Source organism: Botryllus schlosseri, chromosome 1 (genome assembly GCF_051294905.1).
Source record: "Botryllus schlosseri isolate E-star chromosome 1, Bs_hap1, whole genome shotgun sequence".
In the NCBI taxonomy this organism is placed as follows: Eukaryota; Metazoa; Chordata; class Ascidiacea; order Stolidobranchia; family Styelidae; genus Botryllus; species Botryllus schlosseri.
Window position 1 is genome coordinate 34,282,118 of NC_137236.1, and position 16,852 is coordinate 34,298,969.

Sequence of the window (16,852 nt, forward strand, 5' to 3'; positions counted from 1 at the left end):
TATACATACATAAGATCTGTGCATGTGCATTGTGCATATAATGAGTGTACTTTACATGGTGCGTATATGCCGCTTGACATGTATGAGGAGCAGAAATAGCCTTGTAAGGCTTTCTAATTCTTGCATCACCCCTCCATGTTATACTGAAGATGATGAGCACCAAGCGATAAATCCAAGGATATCAGTTTTATTGACCAGGTCTTTGGTCTGACCCGGCCGAGGGTTTGTTTGCTGGCATTCCATAAAAAACGAAAAGCAGCCTTTTGTGACATATTGAATATAGAAACCCGTAACATTTATAAATGATAGGTGACTCACCTGAAATGCCTTCGCCAACCCACCGTTGGGTTACAAAATATACACTCGCACTAACACGAATTTTTATAATAGATTCTCTCAAAATACGACAACATCACGTGACTAGAGTTGCATTTAAAACAAGCGGTGTTTTAAAACACTTTGCTTAAAATATGTTTTAAACAGTGTTTTTTTTCAAACGTTGTCTAATTATGCTATAATCGTGTATATACTTCCGAAAAACCATGTAGTATGAGCGTACGGACGATTGGCACCCAATATAGTCGACGTTTCTGATGTGGTGTGGCTGGAACCCTCTAAATCGTCGTTGGTTCAACAGTTATAGCATCTAGATTCTAGATCAGGGGTGGGCAAACTACGGCCCGAGGGCCGCATGCGGCCCGCAACACCGTTCTGTGCGGCCCGCGAGAGTCTAAAGAAACTTTTTAAACATATTGATTAAATGCGTTCTAAAAATCGAATTATTGCAGGCCGCAGGGACTTAATTAACTTTTTCCTATTATATTTCACCATGATAATTCTAAGACAGTGGTTCTCAAATCGGGGGGGGGGGCGCCCCCCTTGGGGGCGTGAAAGCATCTGAATGAGGGCGCAAAGCTGAGCTCAACTTAAACTTTTTTTCGCGCTCTGCGCGATTTACATCCAATTCATATAGTTTGCTCTGTATTTAGTCTGAATTACATATGTCAAAATCTCACATCCACAGTCGTAACGTTCCATCCCATCAAACTGCCCGTTAGGTGTGCTAGCATCCTGGTTTCGTTTTGTGATATGACGAGAAGGGAGACGAGAAATATTTCACCATCATAAGGGGGCGTGTCTTAAAAAGTTTGAGAACCATTGATCTAAGGTAAATACTTAATATCACTGCGGGATAGCAGCAACGAGATTGACATCATTTGAATCACGAGGGGCATTTCGGATTGGCCACTCCATTTTTGATTATTTCAGTGATGTGCTTATAAAAAACGTTTCGGGCGTGTCTTATGTAGATTCGTTGTCTGTATGCGTAGAATTGGGATATTTATATTTTATCCACATATAGTAGAAGAGTGTTTGATTAAGCCAACATGGTGATGATGCTGACAGCATTGTGTGTCCTGGAATTGAACCAAAAGTGGAATTAGTAAATTTAAGAACAGATCGCTGCTCACAGATTTAAATTTCAATCCTGTTCTAAGAATCAGGCCAACCGACTTTCATCTCTATACTTTTGACAAAATGGTTATTGAGGTCCACCAGCCTATGAAATCTCGCCACTAAATGTTTCTGACGTGTGCGATATCATCAAAGCAATGTTTGGCTTGTTTTAAATAAGCGCATTTATTATCTCCACGTCCTCGCTATATAATCAAATATCAATATTGCGTTTTGGTTTATAATCCCTATTTTAAATAGTGCGGCCCGCGAATGGATTCAGATGTTGAATGCGGCCCGCGAGCTCAAAAGTTTGCCCACCCCTGTTCTAGATATAGATGGGTGTTCTGATGATGGAGACCGCCGACCATAAAAATGCTGCATAATGATGGAGTTGAAGATTTTTCAGTCTTATGACATGTGGTTGGAAGTAGCGTTGGAACCCGGCCAATCCCCGATCCCGGTATCCCGGGATTTGAAGCAATCCCGATCCCGGAATTTGTACCAATGTTTACGTAGCGCCATATTATATATCTCTTATTTTGATAATAAAGCAGTGTTACAAACTCGGCTCATTGTCCAGAACAATTCACAACTATGTGATATTAAAACTGACTATTGCACAACAATGAACTACACAATTACTTCCGTCGTAGTCTACAGATCCTATAGCAGTGAAACGGAGTATCGGAGCGTTACAATGCCGATGCTGTGGAGGTGAAATACAGGTCGGAGTAATAGCTAACTTCGAAGGTGTCATTGCGAAGAGAAAATCAGATGTGTGGCGAAGCTACAGAAAACTACAGAAAAAGCCAAATGCAACTTGTGTCAAGACGTTTCGAAAGCTTCAGGGTCTAGCACAAAGGTCCATTTAAGGTCCGTACACAGGATAGTAATTACATCATGCATGACTCAATAAGACATGTCAAAGAAATATCAGTCGGAAAGGAAGATGATGAAGATCTATTCCTTTTCTAAATCGAGCAAGTCTCGCCTCGATGAACTTCCTAGCCAGTTACCTGCTGTGGACGGGCTAATAATTAATCAAATCGCCGAAAGTGAGCGAATTCGTCGGGCGTTCAAGGCTTGCGGCTATGACTTGCCAAGATGTCACAAACGGGTTCGGGACTTTGTCATCGAACACAGCAAAAATTCCACAAGTGTGTTGAAGAAGAGCTTACGGTAATGAAACGTAATAATGGACGTTTTTCGAACCCGTTGGACGAATCAACTTCTACACGAAACAGGCGGTACATGAATTTAAATGCTCCCTACCGGGGTTGGTTTCGATCGCTGAGTTTCGATCGTATTGACTGTAGCATGTTTTTACGTCAATTTTACAAGGAATAAGTGTTGTTTGTGTAGCTTGTATGTGTATTTCACTACTTTGCTAATCCCGGGATTTCCCGGGATTGGGAAGCGAAAATCATGGGAAATCCCGATCCCGGGATTTCAAATTTGATCCCGAAGTCTCAACCCTATTCGGAAGCCCTATTCGTCGTCTCATTTATTTACTTTATATTTTTTATTTGCCAATGTCAATCAACTGTGACGTCACAATTAAATATCCGTGACGTTATGGCTGATAAAAAACAATAAGAAACATGTTTTAAACAAGTGTCATGCTTTAAACACGTTTGTTTTAAATTGATTTTGTTTTAAATGCAACCCTAGACGTAACATGACATTACAATTATTCCACGGGAAAATCGAAAAGACGAAAAAGCCGTGTTAGATCAAAACTAAGGCTGGTAAGAATCCGGTACCTGACTGAATACATTCCGAGGCAAGTATTAATCTTCGACTGGAGTCTAGTATTCGAGTCATACCACTCACTACGACGTCACAAATAGCGAGAGTGAATTGCAAACTTGGAATATGTACCATTCATGATCGCGGAGTGAACGTGCCAGTTGCGGGCCCACACTATGTGTGACAATGCCCTGGATCGATCGCTAATACTTGAAACCTGTGTGTATCCGCGTAGCCTACATGTGTAGCCTTCATTCGTCCCCAATCTAATAAAATGAAGTCACCAGTAAAATTCTCCTACTTTCTGCAGTATTTACGTACTAAAACGACACATTTTATTGGCTCAAACGTTGACGTATACCTGAAGAACATAAAGGCGATGTGCGATGTTAATAATTAATATTACATGATATTAAATATTAATAATCAACCCGAACAAAACGGCATGGTGCTTTCATTGGATGCATACTCTATAATTCCTGACCCTCGGTAAATATAGAGGGGGATGTAGCAACTGATATCATTATATTTGGAACAAGCAAGATTCTCATTCGTATTAGTTGTGAATAGTCATTCTGGTGATGCGTCAATGCGATGACGTATATACGAGTGCAAGTTTCTCTGTGGACAACGTGACATTCATCCAATATTCGACAAATTGGAAGGAATACCCTGCTTTTAATATGCAAATGAGCGACTTTTCTACATGCATTGCCAGCATGACATTCATGCGCAGTCACGCGGTGATTCTCGCAACACTTTCGCTTACCGGCGAGCGACTGATGTTATTGTTTTGGTAGTGTGTCAAAGCTTTATGACTAAGATGCAATAATAAGGAGACATGAAAATTATATCAGGAACTTTATATATCTGTCGATTAAATCTCAATTCAGTACATGGGAATGTTGAGGCATGGGAAATCTGAGTCTTGATGAATATACAGATCGACTCGGGTCGAGTTGGCTATTCAATTACCAGTCATAAACTACGCCATGCATATCATAAAAGCGCGTTCAGTTTAGCTTATTATGCGGAAAGGCGAACTGCAATTCAGACGAGAGACATAACGAATCGACAGTTTTTTAAAGGATTCAGATATGGTCCACAGGGCTATTTACTTTCCGGCAATATTCACAGAACTCACATGATTGAAGAGTTAGTTATGTAGTCCATGTATACATTCTATAGACATTGCTTGTATCGATTAAACTCCTTTTGTGTTCCGATCTTGTTATAACTGCCACTTCTACGCTGATCTTGCGCCACAATGACCATGCGCTTTTGAATCATATGTCTCGTGAAAGTGAGTCAGTTAGGGTTTGGCGGGGTTAGATATTTTGCTTTAGGTTTAGGTTGAGAAGTTCAAATAGAAAGCGCCGATGGTTGCTAGAATGCTGACACGGCTGATTTGTCATTTGGTAGCGACTTGTGGTCAGCAGCAAATACTATGTCGCTTTTATTTGTCACGGGTGATCACTGTTTGGAGTTGGAGATAGATCTATTTCGATCTACTATTGCTTATTATCGTGATCTACTGAACTTCTTACTAAAATCAGAGGTCCAATTCCTTGTACCAATCGCCATCCCTTGCGCCAACATAATTATACTTCACTTACGCGCTTAAATAGGTCAACACATGGTTTATCGCAGGGTAACCATATTTTGAGGTCCGAAAAAAGAGGGCACTCTTCAAAAGCTCTGAAAGCTCTAGTACCGGGAAAAACTAGTAATTATGAAAATTTGTCGACCAATAGTACTGTGTTGACTTAAAAATAAGTGATCCCTCCGACACTCGAATTACCCGCTTTTACCCAATATTAGCGGTACATCTTTCCCATGTCTACCCTCAAAATACCCGTCGCGCCGTTTTTTTCATTGATTGTCTTGCCAACTCTGGCATTGGATGCGTCGAAGTCCAGTGTTTGATCGCATTCCAACACTTTTTCTAGAAAATCAGGACATATTCCCAAAAAAGAGGACAGTTAGGCGTCCTCCGAGGACACTTTCAATTTATTTAAAAGAAAATAGGACAAATCCTCTTAAAAGGGCACATATAGTAAGCCTAGTTTATGCTCATCTTCACTCAATATTGTGGCTGCTTAGCTATTAGTATTGGCTTTACTTGGTTAATTTAATGTCACTATCTCACGTTTCGCCCATTATAACCGTTTCGAAAGCTCTTCGCTATCTATTGAGGATTGTTTGGGTAGAATACTAAAGGCCCTATCAGACGATAATTTACCTACCATCATGTAAGAGATCGTTGCACTTGATTAGTTTCAGAAGACGTTGACCCGTTGCATTAAAACATGCTCGAGGAAGATTGGCATCAGCGAATCGTTTTTTTGTTGTTGTACAGGTCAGGTGCACTGTACAGTGTACACTACATACTACCGTATTATGATCAGTGACGGGCAGATATAGTGATTTCTCAGAATCCGAATCTATCAGACAGCTCAAGTCTCCGAGGAGCAATCCTTCCGAATACGAACAATCTCATCCAAATATCCATGCAAATCCAAAAAATATTGTCCATGATCCAGAAAATCCGAGTAGAATAAATTTTCCGAAAAATCCAAATTGTGCAGCGGAGCTAGATACATTTGGGGCGTAGCCTTTATGAAAGCCTGGAGTTGGCTGGTTTATATTTGCTTGGACCTTTGACAGAACAACTTTAGAGTGCTACTAGTCTTATAAAAAGGGTACACTGTCCGTTTTGGTTGTCTAGCTGACGATTTTTTTCTTTCGACTTGAAGTCAAAGTCACGTCTGGTCAGAATTATCCAGAAAAGTCCGAAACAAAGTAACAACTAGCCGAAAATATTCGAAACTAATTCTGCAATATGGTTATGATGCCTGTACAATGTATTCATGCTGCAATGTCTTGTCGAATGAAACCTTCTCGGAACTATGGTAGCATGGTAGGTCAAGAGTAGGTCAAAAAAGTTGAAAGTCACACGAGTTTTGACTGCCATGATAGCTGCAGAAGAATTTGCGTGTGCTGGTGCAACTCGAAGGTGGTGGGTGCAACCGATTTTGCAACGCCGGCCTATACTGGGTAGGCTTACCATACGTCCTCTTTTAAGAGGATTTGTCCTCTTTTTTTGACTTTTTTGGAAGTGTCCTCGGAGGACGCCCTTTTGTCCTCTTTTTTGAGATTTTGTCCTCTTTTTTGAAAATTTAGGTCAGATTTAGAGAAAATGGCGAGTGACATGCCGCAAATTTGCACAGAAGTTACGCTCTGACGGGTATTTCGAAGTGAAAAACGGTGATTTTAGCTCTGAGCGAAAAGATGACCTTTTTTTTAGTCATCCACCTGGCAATGTGGAGAGAAAAACGGTATTTTGAGATCTGAGCGGAAAGTTGACCTTTTTTTTAGTCAACCGATCGCAAAGTGGGAACAATTCACCGGTTTTTGATAATTCTTCCTCGATTTTGCAAGTCTGAAATTTCTGAAAAAGTGTCCTCTTTTTAGATTTCCAAAATATGGTAAGCCTAATACTGGGTAAGTGAAGCAGCTCAACCATTTAGTACTACCTCGTAGTAATTCGTTTCGCAATGCCTCGCCAGTAGGTCCGTCCACCAAACGGCTTGAGCAAAAGTGACGCTATTCAAGTCTCGACACTGGTTTATATATATGGATACGCATGAGCGCATCTCCCACGTCTCTCATCGCCGGTGTTGTCGCCGAGTTAATTGACACTGCCAAATAAAATCGTGCTATGAAGTTGTTACCTGGGTATTTCCTGGAGGAATATCGGGACTGGTAGGTAAGTATATAAGTGAACGATTAAGTCAGTGGTGGATTGTTACGCAAGGTGAAGCAGCATTATTTTAAGAGAAATGGCCATGAAAAGATTGCAGTTTGAGTACAAGAAATTTTTACAAGAGCCGGGGAAGCTTCCTATTAGAGCAGGACCGATCGACGAATCTGACTTGTATCATTGGTGGGCGACGATAGAAGGACCTCCCGGTACTGCGTTTGAAGGAGGGGTATTTCGAATTCTTATAGAATATTCCACCGAATATCCATTCAAACCACCGAAAATGCGATTTGACACCAAGATCTTCCATCCAAACGTCAGCAGGCGGGGTACAATATGCGTGGATATTTTACAAGCTCAATGGTCGCCAGCACTGACAACGGAAAAAGTGCTTTTATCGATATGTTCTCTGCTAGCGTCGCCCAATCCTGACGATCCTATGGACGCCGAGAGTGCAAATTTGTACGTGGAAAACCCAAAACTCTACGCTCAGCGGGCTAAGCAATGGACGGAGCTGTACGCCAGAGGTTCTCCCGCAGCGGTTTATTGAACGTGATTCCATAAAAAGAGCGGTGTTCAGTATATACTTCATGTATTTCTTACTGAACATTGAACTGCATGTTTGGAAAGAATTTCCTGTAATAGCCTGTTACGTCTGAAGGCTATAATCCACTGTGAATCGCAATGATAGTGATTTTTTAAAAATCTATTTTGTTATAAGGTCAAGCCTTAACAATACATCTGCTATTATGCGACTTATTGGTCATACATGTGTTGATAGTTTCATACAGTTTAAATAATAATGCAAGAGTTAATTTTACACAAACAAAATTGCTTTTCGTCCGAAACAAAATATTTGATATTTCAATCTGCGTACATGAGTTAAACTCTCGATTGCACGCCATAAACTTCCAAATGTCGATTACCAGCAAGATTTTTCTCATCTTGTGCTAAATTTTTTACGACAACAATTCGTTCCTCGATACTGATCAAATCTGCAGTTTACAGTGATCTCGTGTTGGCATTTTCCAATTGTCGAATTCTTATTATTTGGTGGAGCAAAATGTTTTTTTTCGTTCAATAATTATACATGTGATATCCATTTATGTTTTACATGCTTGTTGCAATGGATTTTCCGCGTACACATCTGAAATTTTATAATAAAATATACCAAACCAATACTTTACATTTCGCCAAATCCTTCGTAACACATGAGCGTGGCATACGAACAATACAAAATATAAGTTTCGATATACGCAACAGTCATTGCGAAGTCTGTTCAAAGCTATCAATACCAGAAGCACTTATTAGTGACACGTTTCCAATTGCAGAAGCTTGAAGATAATGCTGTATAGACTAGCAGTATGTCGGTGCTCTTTGGTCGAGAATGACACGGTAATTGATATATCCAATGTTCTGTAAGTTGATTTAGAGTACAGATTGCACGAAATGTCAACAATGATAGGGAATTTAGAAGCTATTATAAAATTCCAGATATACCGATAAGTCCCTTTTATTCTGACTCTGCTGCATCGTATATAAATGAAGTTGATACTAGATGTATTTTGAAATTGCTGGCAGAAACTGAAAATTCTAGTTGAAATATGTCACATTGGAAATCGTCAGAAAATGTTCGTGTGTGCAAACATCCTTCATAACCGACGATCCGTGTGTTTCAGTCGAGGTGATGTCCCAATTTTGAAGTAGGACGGGAACTCCCCGAATCTATAGGTCTACATATCAAAATACTGGCCCGTGGATCGTGTAGATTCCAGTGTTGGGATCAAGTCAATACCTTCGAGTCACGAGTCATCTCGAGTCATTGCACATTTTGACTCGAGTCAAGTCAAGTCAATCGATTTTCGAAAGTGACTCGAGTCAAGTCAAGTCACTCGTTTTTTGGATGTGACTCGAGTCAAGTCAAGTCAAGTCAAGTCGAGTCACGAGTCAAGTCACAATTCAAGTCAAATTGAATTTTCGAAGTATCAGTGTCGATTCGAAGTAATTACATTTTGCTAGCTGAGTGAAAGACAGTATAATTTGCCATTTATCTGACATCAAATAACTAATGTAAAGTTTAATATGCATGCAAGAACGCGTCTATCACGCACACGTAGAACCGCAAATAAAATACGCGACTAACTGTATACCTATGCTACAGTCTGTTATTATATCAGTCATTAGGATCGAATACGAAGCCTCGAGAAGTTGTAACAAATTGATATGGATTTGAATCAAACAAGAGGGTTGGTAAAGGTGATCACTGCGCAATGCTAGCAAGCAGTGAGCCGTACGTCTAAGAGACATGGATAGCCTACGTTCATTGCTATTGTATTCTTCTTCTTCTACTACTAATACTACTACGACTACAACGTAACCTGTGATCATTTCGTTGAGGTCAATATATTTGTGATGCAATAATGGAGGATCATTCAAACGTACATTCAGTGAATGCCTGGTTACTCTCACAAGTGGCACATAGGCGTATCGCGAACAATACGGACTTATGCCCAAAATACACTGATTTGATTGATACCGTTTTCTTGATGACTTGAAATTGACTCGTAAATTTTGCGTCGAGTCACGAGTCAATCCGCATTTTTGAAGCGCCGAGTCAAGTCAAGTCAAGTCATTTTTGCAAAGTGACTCGAGTCAAGTCAAGTCAAACGAAAAAGTGACTCGAGTCTGACTCGAGTCAAGTCATGACTCGAGTCATCTCAACACTGGTAGATTCTACGCTGTGAAGTAGAACTTTACCACGGACTTGGGTTTGGGTGCGGCATCCAGATAAGGTTCAACGTTAGGTTAGGTTGGATAGGCTTACTGGCCGCGGTTAGGGTTATTCACATGGTCAAGTGTCGCACGCTCCATTGCCGTTTTTGATTGTGTCGCTAGCTTAAATGTTGGACTAGGTACCACCTGTTTACCGCGGAAGATTTTTCCAACTTATTTCCCATGGTCTTAGTAAATAGATCTACGTAGTGACACGATATCGTTTTCTGTGTATTTATATAAACCGCTGATGATGATCCAAGGGCTTTGAAGGCATGAGATGTTTATCTCCATTGGAGCGTAACAATGTTCGTCAATGACGTCTCGCTATACATAACCAGAAATGGTTTTACGCACGGCGCTCTTCTGTTGCCTTCTAGCTCCATTGTTCAGTTGCACAATGTGTTCAGTTCATATGACGCACGTGCCCCGCGGCCCGTACTGTTTCTGTGGACTTTGAAAATGTCAACATTTTCTTTTGGAGATACTTATACTCGCGCTGACGTTGTACCACGGATATTGGCAATTGCGCACACACGAGAAACAAATAAATCGTCAGACCACCAATTTATAAGCAGGTTACGCAGGTATGGAGAAGGTGGATTTCAGTCCAGTCCGGTTCACAGACGTGCCTGACGCCTTGCATACGCTTAATAAGTTTGATTGTGCAGCCTTTCTGTTGTGCATAACCATTACAATGTAGCAATGCAATGTAAGTCGCAACTCTTGGTTTAATGAGGATAAACGTGAGTCACATAGTGTAGTAGGTTATTACCGCCAAGAATAGTCTCCATTCCGCCAACCGCCTTGGCGTGTAAGACATAACTTCTTTATAATATCGGCTGATAACTATCTAAAGCAGTGATTCCCAAGCGAGGCCCCGAGGCTCAAAAAATATATTAAGAAATCGATTTATGACGAAAAATAAAATTTGTATTTATAAAATATTCTTGCTTGGCTTGGCCTCTTTAGTTTTTAATTATAGAATTGCAAGAAAGTTGTGAGTATAGACTGCTAACGTTACGTCACTGCTGTTTCGATGCAATGTGCCCTAACTTTCCAGTTGAACGAGCAGTAGCTATAGATATAATTAGGTATTGATAACTTTCAAAACGGGAGGAAAATACTGAAAAATAGTAAATTTTTCCCACTTCGTGGTCGCTTGACTAAAAAAGAAAAAGAGGCTCAACTCCCGGAAAATACAGTTTTTCTTTCACATTAACAGGTGGTTGACTGAAATAAAAGGTCAACTTTCCGGTCCAGCTCCCGAAATAGCCGCCATAACGTTACTACAGTGCTGACTAAATGTATATCAGTCGAAATTGGCCCTATATGTAACCAAAATCCTAAAAAAAGAAGACAAAATCGCAAAAAAGAAGACATTTCGGCGTCCTCCAAGGACACTTTAAAAAAAATCATAATAGAGGATAAATCATCTTTAAAGAGGACGCATGGTAACCCTATGATAACTAGATGTGCAACACGTGACTCACGGTTGAATACGCTATTGGGTACTCTTCCCCAAGAAAAAAAATACGCAAGATATATAGAAATGGGAATATCAGACTTGGCCATGACCGCACCACAACGCCCAAGGCATATAAAGTTTTAGGCCATGTAACATGTGACTCCAAGAAGTGTGTCAGAACGATCGGCAGCGAGAAAGCCTTGGCCGTAAAGGACTGTTATTATGCTGATCAAAAACTTCGAGATACCAAAAACTTCCGATCATATTGACCGATTCAGTGATGAAACTAAAGAAATTACTCGCGCTTTGCACGTTTAGGCGAGAAAAGCTGATTCACTCAACGGACACCCAATGCAGCAGATAAGTAGCGGTAAACAGTGTACAGTTTTGAAATCTCACCAGGGCAATAAAACTACTCCCAAATAGCCATGATGACTGTTTGGGTCCGTTTCATAGCCGTAGTATTCGTGCGGCCCCGACCGTACTCTGAAATTCTAAATTTGGCCCTCACACCGGAAAAGTTTGGGAACCAGTGATCTAAAGTTCGTTCTCTAAGTGATTGCCTAATCGCGTCGAGCAAGTGCGACGGTGAAGATATCGTGCCATAAAGTTTGTTAATAGGTTAAGAGACGATGACGCGCAGCTGGAGCGTGAAGGTTCTGTGGAAATTTCAACAAATTGCAGCTCCATTACGGTGGCGTTCTGAACAAAATGGCTGTGGCAATTTTTTTTTCGTTTTGCCCTTCAATTTGAGACCACATCATTTTTAGAGTGCAGTGTCCCTTTAAATATCCGTTGAATATATCGGTGTTATTAGTGAGGGTATATGAATAAAATTCATAATGTCGTGGAAGCTTTCAATTGATACCAATTTTATCCATTTTCGAGCTCGGTAAACCGGTGAAAAATTAACTCAAGATTTCCTTTGGCCAAATGGACAGTATAATGTAAACCAATCGCAGTGAGCCGTGAGATTTGCTTGTGTCGTCTGTCCACACATTGTAGGACACTATGGTCAATTGGTCATGGTCATACTCTTGAAAACGATTGCTGTCAGCAAGCATTTTTCGCTTGGGTAAAATACGCTGTATTTTGGATAGGAGTGCTGGATATGGTTCCTATAAAGACCTGACGATCGAAGCACTAGACGTTCTTGCACAACACAACATTTGTTTGGCCGGAAAGTGTCTTCGTGCACTATAGTTGAACTCAAACCGAGGCAAAAGAGTTGTCATGATGGCCTAAACCGGCAGCTTACTTGTTGCACAGCTATGGTCACGGTGATTGATCATATTCAGTAGGGAAAATACCTTAGCTTACCAGTCTAGTAAATCGGTTGATTATTTGATTGACTTCACTTCACGCGTTCAAGTCATGTTGCACGCGAGTCGTTTATCCATGGTAGACGTTTTCATACCGAGCTGTATGTACGTCGTACGGTTTTCTCTGTGGCTGTTTATGGTTGTTTCAAATTTCAATACAAGATTTCTTCTAAGCTTCAATATGAAGTAATGTGGCGTAGTTGTAAGTCCAGCCTGTTGTCGTTAGCACGTGGTCCCCATACCCACAGGCCACAGCCACCACATAATAAAGTACTCTAGACTCTCTGGTTTATATAGCGACTCGGAGTATATGTCGTGTCATAGCTACTATCTAGAGTAGTGGGTCCCAACCTTTTTTGGTGTCGGAGCCTCATATCAAATTTCAGAGTACCTTTGGAGCCGCACGAATACACTCATTAGGTATAACAAAATTTATAAAGCATGAAGGCCAACCAACTCATAGCAACACCAACAAGAAAAAAATACACAAATCAATTTAATGTCCAACTTGGCATTGGCTTTGAGCTTCAAGAAGTGTGTCAAAGCGAAGCGAATTGCAGAGATTGCAGTACGCAGTAGCTGCGTCAGGTGGTCATTGGTCGATCGATCGCGATTTTGATTTCTGGTTCTGAGCATTTTGCTAAAAAGCGCTACACATACATAAGTTAATCACATTTTCTGGGCATTGGTTATCAAGTTGGGATACTTTCCCTCTGGAACCTGACTCCAAAATTCAGGTCTTCACGTTGAAGTAATTGCTTGAGCTCGATATCTGACTGCATGTCTAGCAACTCGAGTTTAAAATTTCTAGGGGCAGTGGCCACATTAATTGCAATATGATTATACGCGCAAAAAAAGCATTCATTCCGTCAATGCGGCGGTCGAACTCATCAATATCGTTGCTAATAAGCCTGGTGTATGCATCTAATGAGCCATTGGTTCGATGGTCAGATACCGTTTAAAAATTTGTTGTAACACCACCTATACTTAAGTGTCTGGTGGTGAGATGACTTAAATTTGAGTGCCGATCCGAACGCACTTGAGTGTGAATAGCCTATACGTTTTGGCGTGAGTTGAGTAACGAAATCGTTGCTGAGTAGAGAATTGCTACCCGACAGCAGAGGAATTGGTCTCCACCCTTGATTATAAACTCGAGACTCCAAGCCGAGCAAGAGTGATTTTTAAACATGAACTATATTTATTTGGTATAAATTGATTTTTTAATATTTATGTGGGATTTTCAGACGTCAATGAGAACCGCAAGAAGGCTAGCTGGGAGCCGCATGCGGCTCTCGGAACCGCGTTTGGGAATCACTGATCTAGAGAGAGAGAGAGAGAGAGAGAGTATTTATTTTCATCCAACCAAAATACATAACAAACAGAGGGCAATGATGGTGGTACAGAAAATATGCATGCACAATATTCGGTATCAGATAGGAATGATCGATACGACCGTGAAGGTCGATTAGTCTGATCACACCCACATCAAACAGGTACACTTGTCTCGACACAGTCTGGCCGTGAAAACTGTTAGTTAAAAAAGTAAAATAAAAATAAAAATTTACCGACAGTAGCAAAAGGTCAATGAAGCAATGTCTTTGTGAGATAGCACAACAGTGTTAATATAACGACAAGAGGTGACTAAGTTGTTATTTATTGAATCTATTACAAGGCAACTCACGGATATGTTGTGGTAATGCATTCCAAGTGATATGTCCTTAGTAGTCGATAGATCTCTTAGTTAGGTTGCTATTGGGTTGGGGTAAGTAGATATTTCCCTTTGACAAGGATCTCGTGTAATGGGAGTGGACATTTTAGCAGGTATGAAAAAGTCATCGAACACAGGAGGCAAACTATTAGAAAGATATTTGTGTATAATTTTGATACTTCGAAGCGATATAGTTCGTCAACTCGCAAAATTTGATGCTTACGGTAGTAAGGCAATAATTTGGCTCGTAAAGGTAAAGATGAAATCAGCCGTATCGCACGATTTTGCACGGTTCTATAGCCGTCTCATACTATCTTAAGCGATGTGCAGCCCGTTTATGTCATCGCATGAAAGTTCCATATCATATACCGGGGGTGCCTACAATTTCTACATCACCAGATCAATTACGGTGCATATTTATGTATTCCATCTCGTGATATACATGGCCTTAAACGGTAGTGGAGGACGCAAGTCGACGAAACCACCGGACTCCGTTCGATGCACCATATTTAGGGCTAGGCGGTTCATGGTAGAGCGATCGTAACGCGTAGAATTCTCTTCTCTTCTCTCAAATTTGCAAGTATGAGAAAATAGTCTTCGCTTGAGTACACAGCATCAAATTCTGTGCGGTATGTAACTAGGACAACGCTATCATTTGGTACGAGTATAGATAACTAACCTACGTAGGTTAGTTATCTATAGTACGAGCCGCGATAGAAATAGTACATGATTTCAATACATGGTTGTTTCAAACAGTATTTTTCCGCTGTTTACGACTACCTCGTGTAACAACTCTATATTTAGTAATGGGCAACCGTCTGTGAAGTCTGCTGCCATACGAAGTACCATTAGTAGCTTATTCGTTTCGACGTCTCAGTAGTGCGGTATACAGAATAACTAGAAAGCCCTAACTTGGTACCGACTTATTCAAATTTACTATTCCTGATGTTTCCAGGCATAAGCGGACTTGATTAATCTCGAATCCACGCGCTAGCCATCCATCAATGCACGCCAAATGCAAATCATTATGCAGTAAGTCAATTTGACAACGATATGAAAGTTATGCCCGATGCCTGCCTTCATGAACATGGAGTGCAGTAGGCAATCGACAAAACTCGCTATCAGTAGCAACTAAATCTTCGATGACGAGATGCTGTTTCGAATGGCGTTGCATCACTTAATCGCTTCGGTGGATTTAATTAAGCCCGATATTGCAGAACAGTAACGATGAGAAGGACTGCTTTTTCCAAAAACATACGTGTCAGGTGAATTTTCGTTTGTTCCGCTCGCGACTTCGCCATAATTGGTATTAACAGTTAATGAGCGCAACGAGGTAATGTCACGGAGAAACAAAGATTCAAAGCATCGTGACATATACTGACTATACCCGCAGCTCTCTTTCATTACAGTCACTCTGAATTATTACGATCGGTTTTCAGACAGCAACCTTCGTAATCTATTTGCCATGCATGGCGCCAACTTATTAAACAGTGCCTCTTCCCATCCTTCAGTTCGGGGCCCATTTTTATTGCAAGTTCTAATGTGCGTCATATTGCTAATTCCAACCCTGCATTTCAGTGACGTGATAGCCTATAAAAATGTACACGATACCTAGCGACGACTCGGGCCACATAATGCCGCAATGCTGAAGTACATATTGACGTTTCAAACGTCGCCAAATTTATCAACTTGGGTAATCACTAATCATATGATATAATACTCCCATAAAATCAATATCTTCCTTCGCTTCGTCAACAATTTCGACGAGGACATGCATGGAAATATAAGCTCACGCCTTAACGGTCTAGGCCAGTGGTTCCCAACCTTTTTCGACTCATCGACCCCTTTTCAAGCTCAACGCCAATCATCGCCCCCCAGATTTTGTGAACCGAAAATTCGGTATACAAACTGTAATCAGCGGCAGGTTGACTAAAAAAAAGGTCAACTTTTCTACTCATTGCGAATTTTCCACTTTTGCAACTAAATTTCCGTGGGTTGACTGAAAAAAAAGTCATTTCTCCGACTTGACTCCAATATAGCCGTTTTAACGCGTCATCGCCCCCCTATCGCCCTTCGCTATTTTCGCCCCCTAGGCCGTCGAATCGCCCACGTTGGGGATCACTGGTCTAGGCCAGACCGGACAATGTATTCGGGCGTCTGAGTTTTGCTACGTTGATATTGAGCGGAGTGTAAAACGGGTTTCTATACTTGATACCGATATTACCCCATTAACAGGTTATACAGCAGTAGCCAGCACCCCAATCGCATTGATTTGGTTTTTATGATACAATGAACATATGAAGTCAAGATTGACCCCGTACGCCTGCTAGATTATTTACATCAGACAACGATATCAATTTCATTGATTGGCCCAATAAGTATCATTCGCTGACTACCTATGTGTATTTCGCTCTTGATGGTGTGTGATTGCAGGTCAAGCTCACAGCAGAGAGTCACTAAATATTTACTGACGGAGAGCTGGATATTTTGAGTAAACTTTTGTAACAAAGCAAGTACAATTTTTGAGATTGTCAAGGTGCATGCTCGATTAGTGATGATTTTTTTTATGCTGCCAGCGCCATAAGTCTACCGCATCACGCGGTTACCTGGGG

General features: G+C 40.8%; 1 pseudogene; it reads left to right on the top strand.

Moving 5' to 3' along the window:
* Positions 1-7,009: 7,009 nt before the first annotated feature.
* LOC145448093 (ubiquitin-conjugating enzyme E2 D1 pseudogene) lies at positions 7,010-7,548 on the top strand (annotated as a pseudogene).
* The last annotated feature ends 9,304 nt before the right edge of the window (positions 7,549-16,852 follow it).